The sequence below is a fragment of the Macaca fascicularis genome, chromosome 14 (assembly GCF_037993035.2).
Source record: "Macaca fascicularis isolate 582-1 chromosome 14, T2T-MFA8v1.1".
Lineage (NCBI taxonomy): Eukaryota > Metazoa > Chordata > Mammalia > Primates > Cercopithecidae > Macaca > Macaca fascicularis.
In genome coordinates, this window is record NC_088388.1 from 3,049,055 (window position 1) to 3,064,518 (window position 15,464).

General features: G+C 61.0%; 1 protein-coding gene across 9 annotated transcripts in view; it reads right to left on the minus strand.

Moving 5' to 3' along the window:
- OSBPL5 (oxysterol binding protein like 5) overlaps positions 1-15,464 on the minus strand; it is an 80,380-nt gene that overhangs the window by 46,128 nt on the left and 18,788 nt on the right. For 3 of the 9 annotated variants that reach the window (XM_074012908.1, XM_065527807.2, XM_065527804.2), the window contains exon 1: positions 14,538-14,667. The exons of 5 other annotated variants lie outside the window; for them this stretch is intronic. The gene's annotated coding sequence lies outside the window, so the exon portion shown is untranslated. Of the gene's footprint in view, positions 1-14,537; positions 14,670-15,464 lie in introns of those variants that run through there. One more of the 9 variants, XM_065527806.2, reaches the window with a different exon arrangement.

The window sequence follows — 15,464 nt, forward strand, 5'->3', positions numbered from 1 at the left end:
ATCCATTCATCCTCCCAGGCATCCATCCATCCATCCATCCACCATCTTCCCATCCATCCATCCATCCATCCACCCATTCATCCATCCATCCGTCCATCCACCCACCCACTCATCCATCCAACCTCCCATCCATCCACCCACCAAACCCTCCATCCATCCATCCATCCATCCATCCATCCATCCATCCATCCATCCATCCATCCCTCCATCCTCCCAGGCATCCATCCTTCCATCCATCCACCCACCCACATACCCTCCCTCCCTTTCAGGCATCCATCCATCCTCCTGTCCATCTGTCTGTCCATCCATCCATCCATCCACCCACCCACCTGCCACCCCTTTCTCCCTCCACAAAGCTTTCCAGCCAGTCAGTTGACCAGCCTGATTCCGCCTTCCTTCCCATTTACCTCACACTCAGACACATCTGAGGTGGTATTCAAATAATGACTGAAACACTGATACGGAACACTCACCAATCCAGACGTACCAGCGACTATCACTTTGTGTGCCAACAACCCCAGACCAGTGTCCAGTGCCCTGCGCTCTGCAGACCACCTCTGACCCACTCAGACAGGGTGGGCAGCAGCTCGTATCACAAGGCATCCTGGTCTGTGGAGCCCTTCTGGAGTCCCCCATCCATTGCCCTACAGCTGAGAGGTGCCGGCTGAGTGCCCCCATATGGTCACCTGATGGGGAGGTGTTTTGTTCATGTTAAAGGCCACATGTCCCCAGTGGCTCCACACGGCATTTAGAACAAATCCAGTCTCATCTCATCCCCCTGTTCCCCAAGCCCTCCCTGCCACCCCATTCCCCAGCCCACTCTGGCGCCCACTCTGCTCCAGCCACACTGGCCCCTTTATGCTCCCGTTCCTGCTGAATGTGCCCGCCCACCGTCTCCACACGGCCGGGTCCTCCTCAAATTCCACTCTCAGCTTCCATGTCACTTCCCAGAGGCTTGGCCACTCGGGGAGTCAATTCGGATTCTCCACGTAACACTGGGAGTCCTTGGAGGGCTCCACATTGCACTTCTTTGTTCTTTGCACACTCTCTTCTCCCAACAGATGCAGTGCAGGTGAGGGGTGGCAGGGTCTGATCATGGCTCTGTCCCAGCAGCCAGGGCAGGGATATGCGGCAGGTGCTTCCCGTGTTTGGATTCACACAGGCTGCCTGTCACGTGTCACACGGCTCCGGGGTGGAGACCCTGGGTGGTGTGTGGCAGGCCCTCCCCAGTGGAGGTGCCTGGGGCGCCCGTCTGCCTCCCCACTGTTCCTGACGTCTCCAGATCAGGGCAGAGTCCTCAGAGAGGTGAGCAGGGTTAGTTTCAGGGCTGATTTCCACTGGAACCCTAGTGAGGTTCCCATCCCCCGGCCACCTGCCACACCAGGCGTTGCCTAAGGAATAACGGACAGTTGGCATCTGCAGGGTGTGAGCTGCTGAGGCCCTCTCGGCGCTGGCAGGACTTTCATCCACGGCAGTGAAAGCTGAAGGCTGGGAGCCCCAGGGAGCACAGCCCCCCATGGGAACCCCCCGTGAGGGGAGGGAGAGAGGGAAAGGATGGGTGGACAAGGAAACAGACACGCTGGCTGAGGCAGCAGCAACCTGGGATCCCACTCAAGCTGGGAAACACAAAACGCCTGCAATCGCCACTGGCCTGCACTGCCTGTGGGGAAGCCCCGGGCCAGGCTCCAGCGACCAAGGACTCCAGGTGGACCCTCTGGGCCCAGCCCTCAGGATTCTGCCTGCCTGAGGCCGCCCAGGGTTGATGTGGGGGTCGCTCTCAGCGGCCTCCATTCCCTGGGGGGCTGGCCCGTCCCTGATGCCAGCAGCACCTTCACCCCCAGAGCCCCCAGTGACTATCTGCTCATCTGTACACAGCTGGGCCTCAGCCTGCAGTTGTCAAACCCTTTTCCACCACTATGCACGGTGCTGTGTCCACCTCCAGCTGTGGTCTCCACTATGCACGGTGCTGTGTCCACCTCCAGCTGTGGTCTCCACTGTGCGCGGTGCTGTGTCCGCCTCCAGCTGTGGTCTCCACTGTGCGCGGTGCTGTGTCCACCTCCAGCTGTGGTCTCACCCTGCCCCCACAGTCCTGAAGTCCAAGTGCAGGAGGGACGCTGTGAGTCCTGGGAGGAAGGAGCCCAGGAGTGCCCCTCCCACGGCGAGACTGTCCCTGGGGCCAGAGAGGAAGTGTGGGCAATTCCAGTCTGAAAGGTCACGTTTCTGCCTGGTGGGGTCCCAGCCCCAAGACCCCAAGGTCCCCTAAGGAGGCTCACTCTGGAGGCCAGGCCAGGAGGCCAGGGAACAAGGAGTGGCTGGGGAAGAAGGCAGGGCTTGGTGGGTGGGGGGGTCACTAAATGTATGTGGTCCCCAGTGCCCAGCTCTGGCCAAGCCTGGGAGGATGGAACGGTGCAGGCCTGGAGCTCAGCAGGAAACAGGCAGGTGACAGGTGGGCCTGGAAGCCACCACCTGACCCCAAGTCCAAATCAGCCACGACCCTCCTCTGCAGCTTCCATTCCTGGGGGGCCTGAGGAAATTTCCTCTTCCAACGTCATGTCAGGTGCTGAGTCGCCTTGTGGGCCTCCTGCTGGTCACCAGACAGGACAGGAAGGGCCTCCTTCTCTCCTCCAGGGGCCCTGTGTTTGCCACTGTAGCCATCCGCTGGCCACCCAGCAGGCACGACTCCCAGCGTGGGGGGTTGCGTGTGCCCTCAGGAACCAATTCTCCAAGTGCCCCTTGCCTGGGGCAGCGCCAGGTTTTGTTCAGCTGTTGGGCAGACCTAGTGACCAGGGTGGGGGCCACTCTTCCTAGTCCAGAGTGAGCCAGGCCCACTCCCCAGCCTGTGAAGTCTCACGGTGAGGCAGGGCTGGCCCCCCAGCCCCTCCTCCTGCTGGCCCCTGGCCCATCCCAGGTGGCTGCCCTGCCCAGCCGCTCTTCTCAGTCATGACTTTGTGCCACTTTGTGCCTCTTTGGGCCTTTTGGAAAGGAGGGAGGGGGGCACCAAAAGGGAACACTTTGGATTTGGGTTGGGCTGGAAACCCGCTGTCCACTGAAAGAACGGGCTCTGAGCAGAGCCTCCTCTGCCATATAGCGGGATGGGCTAGGGAGCCCACAGGGGCTGCGTGAGTGGGTCTCCTCAGAGGTCTGCTAGGACTTGGGGGTGGGGTAAGGGTGATCCTGTGACCCAGAGAGGGGTGAGGCTGAGGGTCGGGGAGGGGCGTGTGTGGGTGCCAGGTGCAGGTCAGTGGGCAGAGCCACCCACCAGCCTCCCACTCATGGTCCCACTAGGCTGGAGAGGGAACGTGGGAGACGGTTGGCCCACAGAAGGCCCCCCTTTCTCTGCACCCCAGCCCCCGAGCTGGGCTTTTGCTTCTGCCTGGCCCTCTGCAGGGGGCTCCTCCTTCTTCCTTGGAGACCCAGCCCCTTTGTCCAGAATCCTTTCCCCTGCTGTCGGTCCTCAGGAGCAGCTGACTGCCCCCGCCCGTCTCTTTGGACCTGAAGTGCACCGTGGCAGTGCTTCGCTTTGGCCCAGATGGGTTCCCCTTAGCTGAGCCTGGCTGGGCTGGGCAGGGCTGTGCTTCCGCTGAGGGGACACAGGCCCAGCTCTGGACTCAGTCGGGCGAGGTACACACAGGGGCCAAGGCTGCATCTCTAGAATGAATTCGCTCATGGCTGGAAGGGGGCTTGAGAGACCCTGGAGCTGCTAAGGGCCGGGGAACGTTCTGGAGGGCCAGGGAGTAAGTGGGACAGAGAGCCAGAACCGTGGCAGCCAGGCAGAGGCCACTCCTGAGGCCCTCCTCAGGGCCTCCTCAGGGCAGGCAGGGATGGGTGCCCCTTCCAGGTCCTCTCCTGAGACCCCAGCATCCTCCTCCAGGCCGGCCCCAGACTCCCACCCCTGCCTGTGCCCAGGGCTGCAGAATGCCCAGGCCAGGCGGACACGTGGGGCTCTTGGGGACTGCAGGTGGCCGTGATGGTGTTGTGCAGCTGCTGCACTCCTGAGACCACAGCAAAGCCACCGCCCCATGGTGGCAGCGCCTGGGGGCCGCCCTGCCCGCGGCAGGGTCCCACCCATGCCCAGAGCCACTGCTTGACCGCCCTTCCTGTTAACCACAGGCACCTTCTGGTCCCCTCCTCATGGCTCCCACTTCCTCCTGCCCTGCTGAGTTTCCCGGGCCACCTAGGAGTTGCGGAGGGGACAGAGGCGAGGGCACAGGAAGGAAGTGAGCTCTGACACTGGGCTGACCACCCCTCCACAACCCCCACTGCGTAGGCTGCAGCATGCTCTTCCTTCCCCTTCTCATGCGGGGCACGAAAGACCCCTCCCATCACTGGGGGACAAGAGGTCCCATGTGGTGCCAGCCCAGAGCAGGTGGGGAGGGACAGGTCAGGTTGCCTCCACCTGGCCAGCCCTGTGTCCCAGAGGATGCTCGCCTCCGGACACCCAGGGAGGGGCCATGCTCTCTGACCCCAGGCCACGGCCAGCTGTTTGGCAGCATGGGGCCCAGGCCCCTCAGGGTCCCCACCCAGAGCCAGTGCACATGGCCCCCCTGCCTCCCCTAGCTGCCTTCCCAGCAGTTATCTGGCCTCCAAAGTGCTCCCCACCCCCTGCCTCCCAGACGCTCGCCTTCAGGCTGGGATAAAGGGATTTTTGTAAAGAAAGGTCACTGGCGCCTCATCGGGCCACACAGAGCTGTCAGCTGGGACCACACTCAGCTGAACCTCGGCCGGGGCAGACACTGCCTCCGCTCTGGGAAAGGCTGAAGCTCTGAGAAGGAATCCAACTGAGTCCTGGACTCACTCTGCATCCTCCCTGTGCCCAATTCCTCCCCTGTCCTCCTGCAGAGGCCCAGGGACCACAGAGCTGGGGAAAAGGGCTCAGCCCTGCCTCCAACAGTTGTGTGGCCTCAGCTGGCCACATTCATCTCTCGGGCCCTGTTTGTAAATCAGGGCGTGCTCTGAGTCAGGGAGATGATGTCCCAGACCCACAGGAGGCCCTGGGGAAGGCGCTTGCAGAGGTGAGTGTGAGCCCAGACCCAGCCCCCTCCATGCCTGCGTGGCCTCCTCACCCACGGCCCAGAGTGACAGGGCTGGGCTGAGCTGCACGGGGGCAGAGAGGAGGCTCAGCCACTGGGGTGCTCCATCAATTGGCAGGGGCCAGAAAAGCAGGAGCTCGCGGTCAGCCTTTAGCAGCAGCATCTGGCACAGATACTTCTGCCTAAACCAGATAGATTCTCATTCAAGACTGCGGGGGTGGAAATGCTCTGAAATCACAAGGATAAAGGAATGTAAGCCCACATGCTTGGCTCTTCACACATGGGATGGAGAGGTCAGTGGGTCCCAAGGAAGGACAGCAGCCATCAGTTAAAGGACAGCAGCCATCATGTCAACACCACACAGTTGCATTCCAGAAACTTACTAAGGTCCCAGTGCAAGTGACCATGAAGATCCTGCTGTGAGCAAACCACCCAGGCCTCCTGAGTCACCCCATGGAGACCACCACAGCAGCAGATGCCCTCCCTGAGAGCAGACGGCAGCACAAGGGACCAGGCTGCTGTGTCTGGGTGGACCGAATGCCTAGTGCTAATGTGGGCAGCCTGCCCACCCCTGCAGGAGCAGCAGCCTCTTCAGAGAGCCGTGGCATGCACTTCAGCTGTGGCAGCTGGGCCCCGGGGGGCTTGGGACAGGGGCTTTCCCAGCACATCTGCTGCATTGATGGACCTTAAAGCCCCCAGGCCCTCCTGGATGTTCTATCCCATCTGATATGATTCTCAGAACGCTCGCAAGGTGCGGGGAGCAGGGGTCATCATCACATTTTAAAGATGCAGTGGGCCGGATGTGGTGGCTCACACCTGTAATTCCAACACTTTGGGAGGCTGAGGCGGGCAGATCGCTTGAGCCCGGAAGATCGAGATCAGCCTGGGCAACATAGCGAGACCCTGTCTCTACAAAAGTAAAAAAATTAGCTGGTTGTGGTGGCACATGCCTGTGGTCCCAGCTACTAGAGAGGCTGAGGTGGGAGGATGGCTGGAGCCTGGGAGGTCGAGGCTGCTGTGAGCTGTGGTCAAGTCACTGCACTCAGCCTGGGTTACAAAGCGAGACCCCCATCACACACACACCCACACACGAAGAAGAAACTGGGGCCCCAAGAGGAGAAACGGCCCATCCAAGGTCTCGTGGGCCACACCGTGCCTGGGATCCCCTCAAAGGAGCACAGCTCAAGCCCCAAATGCACTTTGGAGATAGCAGAGGAGGTGAGAGGGGAGGGCAGGCCTCCTACTGGGAAGACATTTCTCAGAGGCAGCCATGGAGTGGTTGGACCTCAAGAGGGGCGTATGAAGTGGCCTGCCCCGCTGAGGATGCTGCTTCGAGCCATGCCTGGGTGTTCTCCAGGCTGCCTCAGCCAAGTCCTGTGACTGTGGGCCCGGCCAGGCCAGCCCGTCCCCGGCCCTGTCCACCTGTCCTCCTGATTGACACCAGGCCACTGAAGGCTCAGAGCAGCTACCGGGTCAGCTGGCGTTAGTACCCCGACCCCACACCCCTGTAGCTGATCACTCCACCAGCCCTAGGAAGCCTTGGCCATGGGGGCCGGGCTGGGCATGGTCCCTGAGGCAGGCCTGGCCCCACCAGGTCCCAGCCAGACCCAGCACCCCTGTCCCAACTGAAAAGAGACTGATTTTCAGTTGCAAGCTGCAGCCAGGTGGCAGCAGGGGTCCGCCGGGGAGCGGGTAAGGGGGTGGGGGCCGTCACTTGGAGGCAGTGCAGCTGGAGGCAGGGGCCTGCTGGGGTTGTGGACACAATCTCAAACCCGCCATGCTGAGCCTCAGCATTTAAACTGGAAATAGGACATGAACCTGGGCCCCCAGGGGAGCCTAGACACCCATTTCCAGAAGAGACGCTTGACCACTGTGCTGTGAGGCTGGCCTCTGTCCTGAACGCCCTCAGGCACACCTGGGGCCTCTTCTGGGTGGTGCCAGTGCCCCCTCGCCTGGCCCTCCTGGTGAGGCTCCTGGGCTCAGTGTGCCACCCCCGGTGGACTGCCTTGCCGGCCACTGACTACCCAGGTGGGGGGACAGAGGGAGAAGCGGCTGGGCTGTGGCCACCTAGGGACACGCAGCTGAGAAGCTGGCATATGGCTGTGTCTCCTCATCTGGCCCCAGCCTGCTCATCCTCCTAATTCCAGCGCAGCCTGGATCCAGGCATGTGGGTAAAAGCTCCAACAAGAAGACCAGAGTGAAACAAAGAGGATGCGGCTGCTGTGGGCTAAGACTGAGGTCTCTCTCCGCCCTCCAGGGGCACCTGAGCTCCAAGGGCAGGGACTGGGTGACAGGTCATCGCTGACACCGAGTGGGGAGCCTGGGGTGCAAGCAGGCCCACACTCTCCCCCAAAACCCTCCAGCCTCAGTCTCCTCCACTGCCCACCCACACACCACCTCCATGGGGACCTTCCGCAGCTGTTCCTGTTCAGGGGACCCTGGGGTGACCATGAGGCAGAGGGTCTGAGAGCCAGACAGGAGGAAGCCTCCAGCCCTGGAGGAGCACGTGGCCACCGGCCAGCTGAGTGAGCAGAGACCAGGAGGCCGTGCAGCAGGGGCGGCCCCAGGGTCCGGGGCTGTTGCCCAGGCTGGAGTGCAGTGGCGCGATCTCGGCTCACTGCAAGCTCCGCCTCCTGGGTTCACGCCATTCTCCTGCCTCAGCCTCCTGAGTAGCTAGGACTACAGGCGCCCGCCACCGCGCCCGGCTAATTTTTTGTATTTTTAGTAGAGACGGGGTTTCACTGTGGTCTCGATCTCCTGACCTTGTGATCCGCCCGCCTCGGCCTCCCAAAGTGCTGGGATTACAGGCTTGAGCCACCGCGCCCGGCCAGCCGGCTGTGCTCTTGCCAGCATTCTGTGGGGCCACGTGCAACCAGCCGGGGTGATGGGGGAAGGAGGAGCCACCGGGCTGGGGCAGAGGTGGAGACAGACCCCAGTGATGGAGTTGAGCCCATTCTGGGACAGGCAGGGAGAAGTGGCCTCCAGTGAGCTGGGGAAAGCCAGTGAGCAGGGGGCTTTAATCACCAGCCCAGGCACCCAGCCCTGCCCGCAGGTGTTTGGTGGCAGGATGGAGGTAGCAGCCCTTCCCTGGCCTCCGGACAAGCCCCCGCCCCAGGGAGGCCTTGCTGCCTTTCTCCGTGGTGAGGAGCCACTTCCAGAGGCCTCCTGAGGGCATATCCAGCCTCCCCTCCTCTCTCTCTGTCCCTCGGCTCCCCTCTCTGGGCTCCTGGACCCTGGGTCCAAGCACTGCTTCCCCCCGGCCTCTCTTCCTTCAGGCAGCCAGCCTTCCCTGCTGGAGGCCCCGTGGCCCAGCCACGCGCCCGAAGGAACACAAGCTCCTAGGGTGCGTTCACTTGCAGAGGCGGAAGGTGGTGGCGGGGGTGGGGCGCTCACAGCCTGGCCTGTGGTTGGTCCTTCTGTCCTTGTGGCCAAGGACACCAACAGGAGCTCTTCCCTGCAGCTCCTGGCAGGACTGCAGAGGCGGCCCCCCTGCTCTGAGGAGCCAGACTCATGCGAACATTCATCGCAAGCCCCGGGCCCACGGCTTGTCAGTGCAGCATGAGAGTGGGGTCTGCAGCGGTCTGCCAAGGAGCTCCCTCTGCAGAGGAAAACCTGGCCAAGGTCTCCCAAATTGCAGCCACCATCTCGGGCTGTATTAACAGAGATTGAGTCCTCAGAAGGAGGGAGGGGATAATTGCAGTGGAGTCTCCCTGGCCAGGCTGCTGGGTTCGGCTCTGGGTGCCTCAGGAAGGGGCAGCCCACAGCAGTGCTCTCTATGAAGGGCCAGCGTGGTGCCACCCAGGTGTGACACACACAGCCAAGCTCTCCCCTGTATCCCTCAGGTGCTGGACAGGCAGGGTGGCGCTCACAGCCGAGCCAGGACACCTTTCCCAGGGCCAAGGCAGCCCAGGAGAAGCCAGCACAGTATGTCCTCCTGAGAGGCCTATGAGGACACTCAGGGGTCCCAGTCTGAGGGGGAACACAAGGCCCTGACCGGGTAGCCCACTTTCAACACTCTGTGAGCACGCAGGGCCTCCCCCAGCAGAGAGGGGCACCGAGGGAAGCCAGGACCCCGGGCAGTGCCCTCTGCCCACCAAGTACATGGTACCCCGCCAGTACCATTGTCATCCCAGACAGGCATCGTCATCCCGGCTCCCCTCTGTCCCCCAGCTCACATTACCCAGGACTGGCTGTAGGAGCCTTCTTTCCAAGACCAGAGAGGTCATAAGGTCACCTGCTGCCCACACGTCCCACCCTAGCTCTCCTTGGGGTATGCAGGTACCTGGGGCCCCTCATGTCCAGGAGCTGAGGCTGCCCCTGGGTGTATCAAGGCCAGGTGGCTACCCCACTCCCACCCGCCAATGCAGGGCTGCAGTTGGTGCTCTGGTCAGCCCATGGGTGTGACAGCCCAGGGGACCCCAGGGCCAGGTGGCCACCTCAGAGCCACTCCTTCCCCGATGCCATCTGTCAAGGGTCAGGGGTCACACACTGCAGATAAGACACAAAGCCTGACAGGTAGGACCCTGGGGGCACCAACTTGGGTGGGGGAGGTCAGCCCAATGTCTTGTACGGAGAGAACCCCAAAACAGGAATAAAAATCACCTAACAACAGAAACAACAAAGTCAACCCGTAAAGCCTCATTCCAGGCTGTTTCGAGCGCTTCGATTCTGTTAGCCACCCAATCCTCCCCCTGCCCAGCAGACAGTATTGTCATCACACGTGACGCAGGGAGGGCACAGGGGACGCCAGCAGGTCGTGAATGCTCCTGGACAATGCACAGTGTCCCTTGACGAAGCACCTCCTGCTCACCTGGGAACAGACCCTCGGGTCCAGCTTCCTCCCTGTGACTCTGCACAGTGGGGAGGACACAGACTCTAGAAACCCCTCCTGCCCCAGCAGGCAGGTCCAGCCCCGAGGCCTCCTTGGTTCCCCTCAGAACAGAGCTTCCAGAAGGGCCCCCAATCTGTCTCACACAGGAAATGGGGGGTCTCCAACAGAAGGACCCCCAATCTGTCTTCCGCTGTGGTGGAGGGCTTGCCAAGGTGTTCAGGAAAAGGGATTAATGGGGTCCATTATGGCCCGAGTTGCACAGAGAGGACAGGGAGGGGCTGGATTTTGCTGACCTCCAAGGGGAACCCTTCTATGAACGGAAAGCTCGTGCCTTGCTCAATGCGTTGCCAAGTTGCGATTCCCATGCGTCCCAGTGCTTCACCAAGGTGTCCACGCAACCTTTGCATGTGCATCCTCCCCTGGGCACAGGATGCTAAATGGGGTGGCAGTAGGAACACCCACTCCCCACCCACCTCCCACCCAGTGCAGGGACTGGGAGGTTTCTACGCCCTGGAAGGAGAAAAACCCCAAGAGAGCAAAGGCACCATTTCCCCACTTTCTCTCCATGTTACAGCTGCAGTTTCTTTTCTTTCTTTCTTTTTTTTGAGACGGGGTCTCACTCTGTTGCCTAGACTGGAGTGCAATGGCACGATCTTGGATCACTGCAACCTCTGCCTCCTGGGTTCAAGCGATTATCCTGTCTCAGCCTCCCGTGTTGCCGGGACTACAGGTACCTGCCACCATGACCGGCTAAATGTTTTTGTATTTTTTTCAGTAGAGATGGGGTTTCACCATGTTGGCCAGGCTGGTCTCGAACTCCCGACCTCAAGTGATCCACCCACCTTGACCTCCCAAAGTGCTGGGATTACAAGAGTGAGCCACCGCGCCTTGCCGACAGCTGCAGTTTCTGAGGCCAAGAGAAGAAGCTGACTCGCCCAGGGCCACACAGCAGGTTGGTGCCAGAGGTGCTGGGCCCTGGCGCAACCCCAAAGTCCACGGGGCTGCCCACAGCTGGGGGAGTGCGATGCTCGGATGGTCCAAGAGAACATTTTCTGGGCTGCTGGTCTGTACAACTGGGAAGCCCCTGCCTCTCCACCATGACCCCTCCACGCCCTGCTGCTACAGGGCCCAGGATTCCTCCCCACTCACCGCTCCGTGTCCCAGGAGGTCAGATTTCACCCACATGTTTAGCTCCCCTCCAATTTTACAGATGAGCAAACTGAGACCCAGGGAAGTGAAACGAATGACTCCATCCTACAGGCCTGAGAGTTACTGCCTCGCGGGCGGAGAGCCTGGGTGGTGCGTTTATCAACAGGGCTGCTGGTTTCATGTCTCTGCCTCTCCACATAGACCCACTCAGGTGGAGACCTGTCCCTCTGTCTCCGTGTCCAGGGGGCCTGGCCATGGGGATCCCTGATCCCCATGCAGCCTTGCGGGTGTAAGGGCAGTGACTGCCCATCCCCTGCACACACAGAAACAGTGAGGCCAGAGGAAAAGAACAAAATCGGTCACCTAGGACAGCAGACAGCACGCGGGGTGGGGGTGTGTGAGCAGAGACCCTAGGGACCCCGCATCTAGGTGTGGACGGTACTGGTGCCTGCAGAGCAGGGCAGAGGAGGCAGGTACAGCCCAGTACATGGACCAGTGACTGACTCCAGGGGCCCACAGGGGGCTGCACTGTGGGTGAAAATGCACGGACACAACACACCCAAGAGAAATAAGCACACGAACCCAAGAGAAACGAGCACACGCCCAAGAGAAAGGAGCACACACACCCAAGAGAAAGAAGCACACACACGCAAGAGAAACGAGCACACGCCCAAGAGAAACGAGTGCATGCCCCCAGGTGGTACGCGCACGCACGCTCCCAGCAGCATGGCTCAGGCCCATCAGAAAGTAGACACGGCCAGACGTCCACACGGGTGAACGGATAAACATGGGTCACATCTGCGCGACGGACGGAAGAACATTCGACCTTCAAGAGGAAGGAAGCACAGCACTCACACATGCAACAACATGCGACAACATGCGACAACAACATGCGACGACACAGATGAGCCCCAGAGATGAGCCAAGTAAAAGAAGCCAGATACCAAAGGCCACACATCTTGTCTGCTTCCACGCCCACGCAGTATCCAGGACAGGCAGGTCCAGACACGGAATGCAAACTGGTGCTTGCCAGGGCCCGGCCCGGTTCTTTCCGGGTTTCCTGGGGCTCTTTGGGGAAAGAACACGGGCTTTGGAGTTCACTAAGACTGGAGGGTGACCAGATGATTCTGGAGCCCTGAGCCCTTGGTTTGCTTTACTGCAGCCCGGGGGGTCCTCCTAGCTCCTGGCTGTGGTCAGAGCTGGGCAGGGCCCGAGGAAGGTACCTGGGCTGCAGTGCACAGCAGATGCTATGAAATAGGCAACTCTTTTTTTGTTTTGTTCTTTGAGACGGAGTCATGCACTGTTGCCCAGGCTGGAGTGCAGTGGCGCGATCTCGGATCATTGCAAGCTCTGCCTCCTGGGTTTATGCCATTCTCCTGCCTCAGCCTCCCGAGTAGCTGGGACTATAGGTGCCCGCCACCTCGCCCGCCACCTCGCCCGGCTTTTTTTTAGTACTTTTAGTAGAGACGGGGTTTCACCGTGTTAGCCAGGATGGTCTCGATCTCCTGACCTCGTGATCCGCCCGCCTTGGCCTCCCAAAGTGCTGGGATTACAGGCGTGAGTCACCGCGTCTGGCCGGAATCAGCAGCTCTTGGGATCATCCTGTACCATGGGAGCTCTGGGGTGGGCACTGGGTTTGGGCAGCAGGACGGAGGGTCGATGGCCTCAAGCCACACTGAGTCAGGCCTGGCGGGGGACAGCTGCTCCAACACCCACTGAGCCCGGCAAGCCTCGATGGCTCCCCCATCCTCAGGGCGTCCCACAGCCCTGGGACCAAACATGGGTTTATTGTTTGGGAGGTGGTTCAAGCAGGCTGCATCAGGACAGAAATACACAAAAAACCCATCGCGGGTAGAAGTGACAGGCAGGTGGGGACAGAAAGTGCCCCCTCGTCTGCAGCTCACACCCTGGGGGATACAATGAAACTGCTGACAATGACAGCCCCAGGGAAGTTGGGTGCCACGGTGCCGAGAAACAGGGTGAGGTGCCCTCGACATGGTAAAGCCCCCGTGATGGGGAGCTGGAGTGCGCAGAAACGCTGGCGGCGGTGGACTTTGGGTGACCAATGCTGTTTCTTTAAAAAACAAAGTGGAATTTCCACAGCTCTTCACATTCCCATCAATGCATTGATCGTGATCACAGCCAGCAGCGAACCTGCCAGGCTCCGTGGCCGGGACCAGCTGACCTCTGCAGGGGAGTGCGGGCTGGGCCCAGCCTGACCCCGTTCCACCGACATTGAGACAGCAGACGCCGGCCCCAAATTAAACCACCTGCATCTGGCCAAGCAGCCACACACGTGTGGGTCCTCTGACTTTGGGGACACCCCATGTTATGTTGCCTCTTGGGGATCATTTTATAATGGGAAAAACACGCCCCCCTTACAAATCCTGCAAGTCCGGACCAAAGGGCATCCCCACGCTCCGGCAGCCACCCTGGCGGGAGGTCAGGCCTGGGGCCAGGCTGTAGCCCATTCCCCAGGCCCTGTGAGAATCACCCCCCTGGCACCCGGATCCTCCAGGAGGGTCTCATACCAAGATCTTCAGTTACATCTGCAGAGACCCGGATTCCAAGCAAGGCCACGTCCACAAGTACCTGGGGTTAGGACCTGGACACATTTTTGGGGGACACTGTTCACCCCATTACAGGCAGCTTCAGTAGCATCTAGCCCAGTGGAGGCCTCTGGGGGGCAGCCTGGCTCTTTGCAACTCCCCACGGAAGGAGCATTGTGCGCCCCCAGCCACAGAAGCCCATCCCTCCCTGCTCTGCCTGGCCCTCACATTCTCCGCGTGCAGCTGTGCCGGCCCCGTGCCCATCTGGATTAGGCAAAGCCTAATCAACTTGCCCCACTGCCTCCCATCGCCTGTGGCAGAGCCACCTTTTCAACCCCATCCGCCCCTTGATGAACCTCCCCCAGGGCTCCAGCCTCCAGATGAAGCCTCAGGCCCTGCTCCTCCCTCCACCACCGGCTGTGCCAGCTCAGTGCTCACCGCAGCAGGGCCCACAATTCTGTCACACTGGCAGCCCCTGCAACCAGTCCCACAGGCCAGGCCGCTTCACCAGCCCCAATCCCTTGGTCACATCCCGTCCTCCCGGGCCAGCAGTGTCTCCCACTGCCCCACAGCCTCCACTGAACCTTCTGGAAGCCAACCCTGCCCAGCGAGTTGGCACTCTCTTGCCTGCTGTCCTGGCCATGATGTTCTTGGGGTGGGAGTTTGGCCTCCTGAGGGCTGGGAACATCGGACGTGGCTGCAGTCCCCGTGCCGGCTGAGACCCACACACCACGGGAATGGGGGTCTGCGCTGGGGGCTGCTTCCTGGGGGACACTCACAGACTCGCACCCTCAGACCCCAGACCGGCAGGACCAACGTGGCATTTAGAGCCCCTGTGCAGTTTACAGATGAGAAGGGAGGCCCTGGTGGGAAGCGGGGCCTGGCCGACCAAGACCGGACCAGAACCCCAGCCTGTCGACCTCAGTGGTTGGCAACGGGCACTTGGTAGCCCATCCTGCATTCACTTAACTTGGTTACCTGGAGGAAGGTCACGACTCCACGACACTCCCAGATGACTCTGGGTGGGCTGAGAGTTACGGGGACGCTGGTAAATGCTCCCGGGGTCACAGTCGGCAAACGTGCTCTGAACACCACCCTCAGCTGCTGTTCCACCTGCGGAAGGGAGGATCCACCTGGGGCCCCTCCGCCCTGCCGGGACCACGCCAGACCCAGTGGCCTTGGCCCCAGGAGCCCACGGAGGCCGCGCGTTATTTCTAGTCCAGGCCCTTCCATCTCACCAGATGCTAGGGGTACACAGAAAAATAAGCCAGGGTCCAGCGGCCCCGCAGGAGCTCTCAGACCAGGGCGGGCAGACCAGCGAGACTGACACACTGCCCTTAGGAGCCGCGCCCCCGGCACAGCCGCCTCTGGGGAAGATTGTTGTTTCCTGCAGGAAACTCCCAGGGCATGTGGGACTCTGAGGAGCCAGAGCTCACTCCCAGGGTGGGGGAGAAGAGGGCAGCCGAGGAGGGGAACTCACGGGAAGGTAGGAAAGGGGTCTCTTTTGTGGATTCCTCTACAGGATTTGGTGGGAACTCTGAGAGTTGGGGACAGAGAGAATGCAGGTGGAGATTCTGGCCTGAGGAGAGGCTGGGTGGGACATGGTGGTCAGAAGCCCCCCGCCCGTGGGCACGGTTGTTGGACCCTGTCACAGCATGGCTGGGACAAGGGACCTGGTGTATTTCTGGCACCCGGTTTCCATCGCACCCGGTTTCGGGCACTCCATCGCTTGCCTTCTGCAGAGCTGCTAAGCCACTGGGCACACAGCTGCGCCTGAGTGCCTGGGGAGAGGCCAGCTCCAGGCTGCAGGCTTCTCTCTGGGGAGGGGGACAATCCTGGGGCCCCTCTGGGGTTTGGGAGATGACTGAGTTGGCCTTTGTACAGCCTGTTCTGAAACGGTCTGGC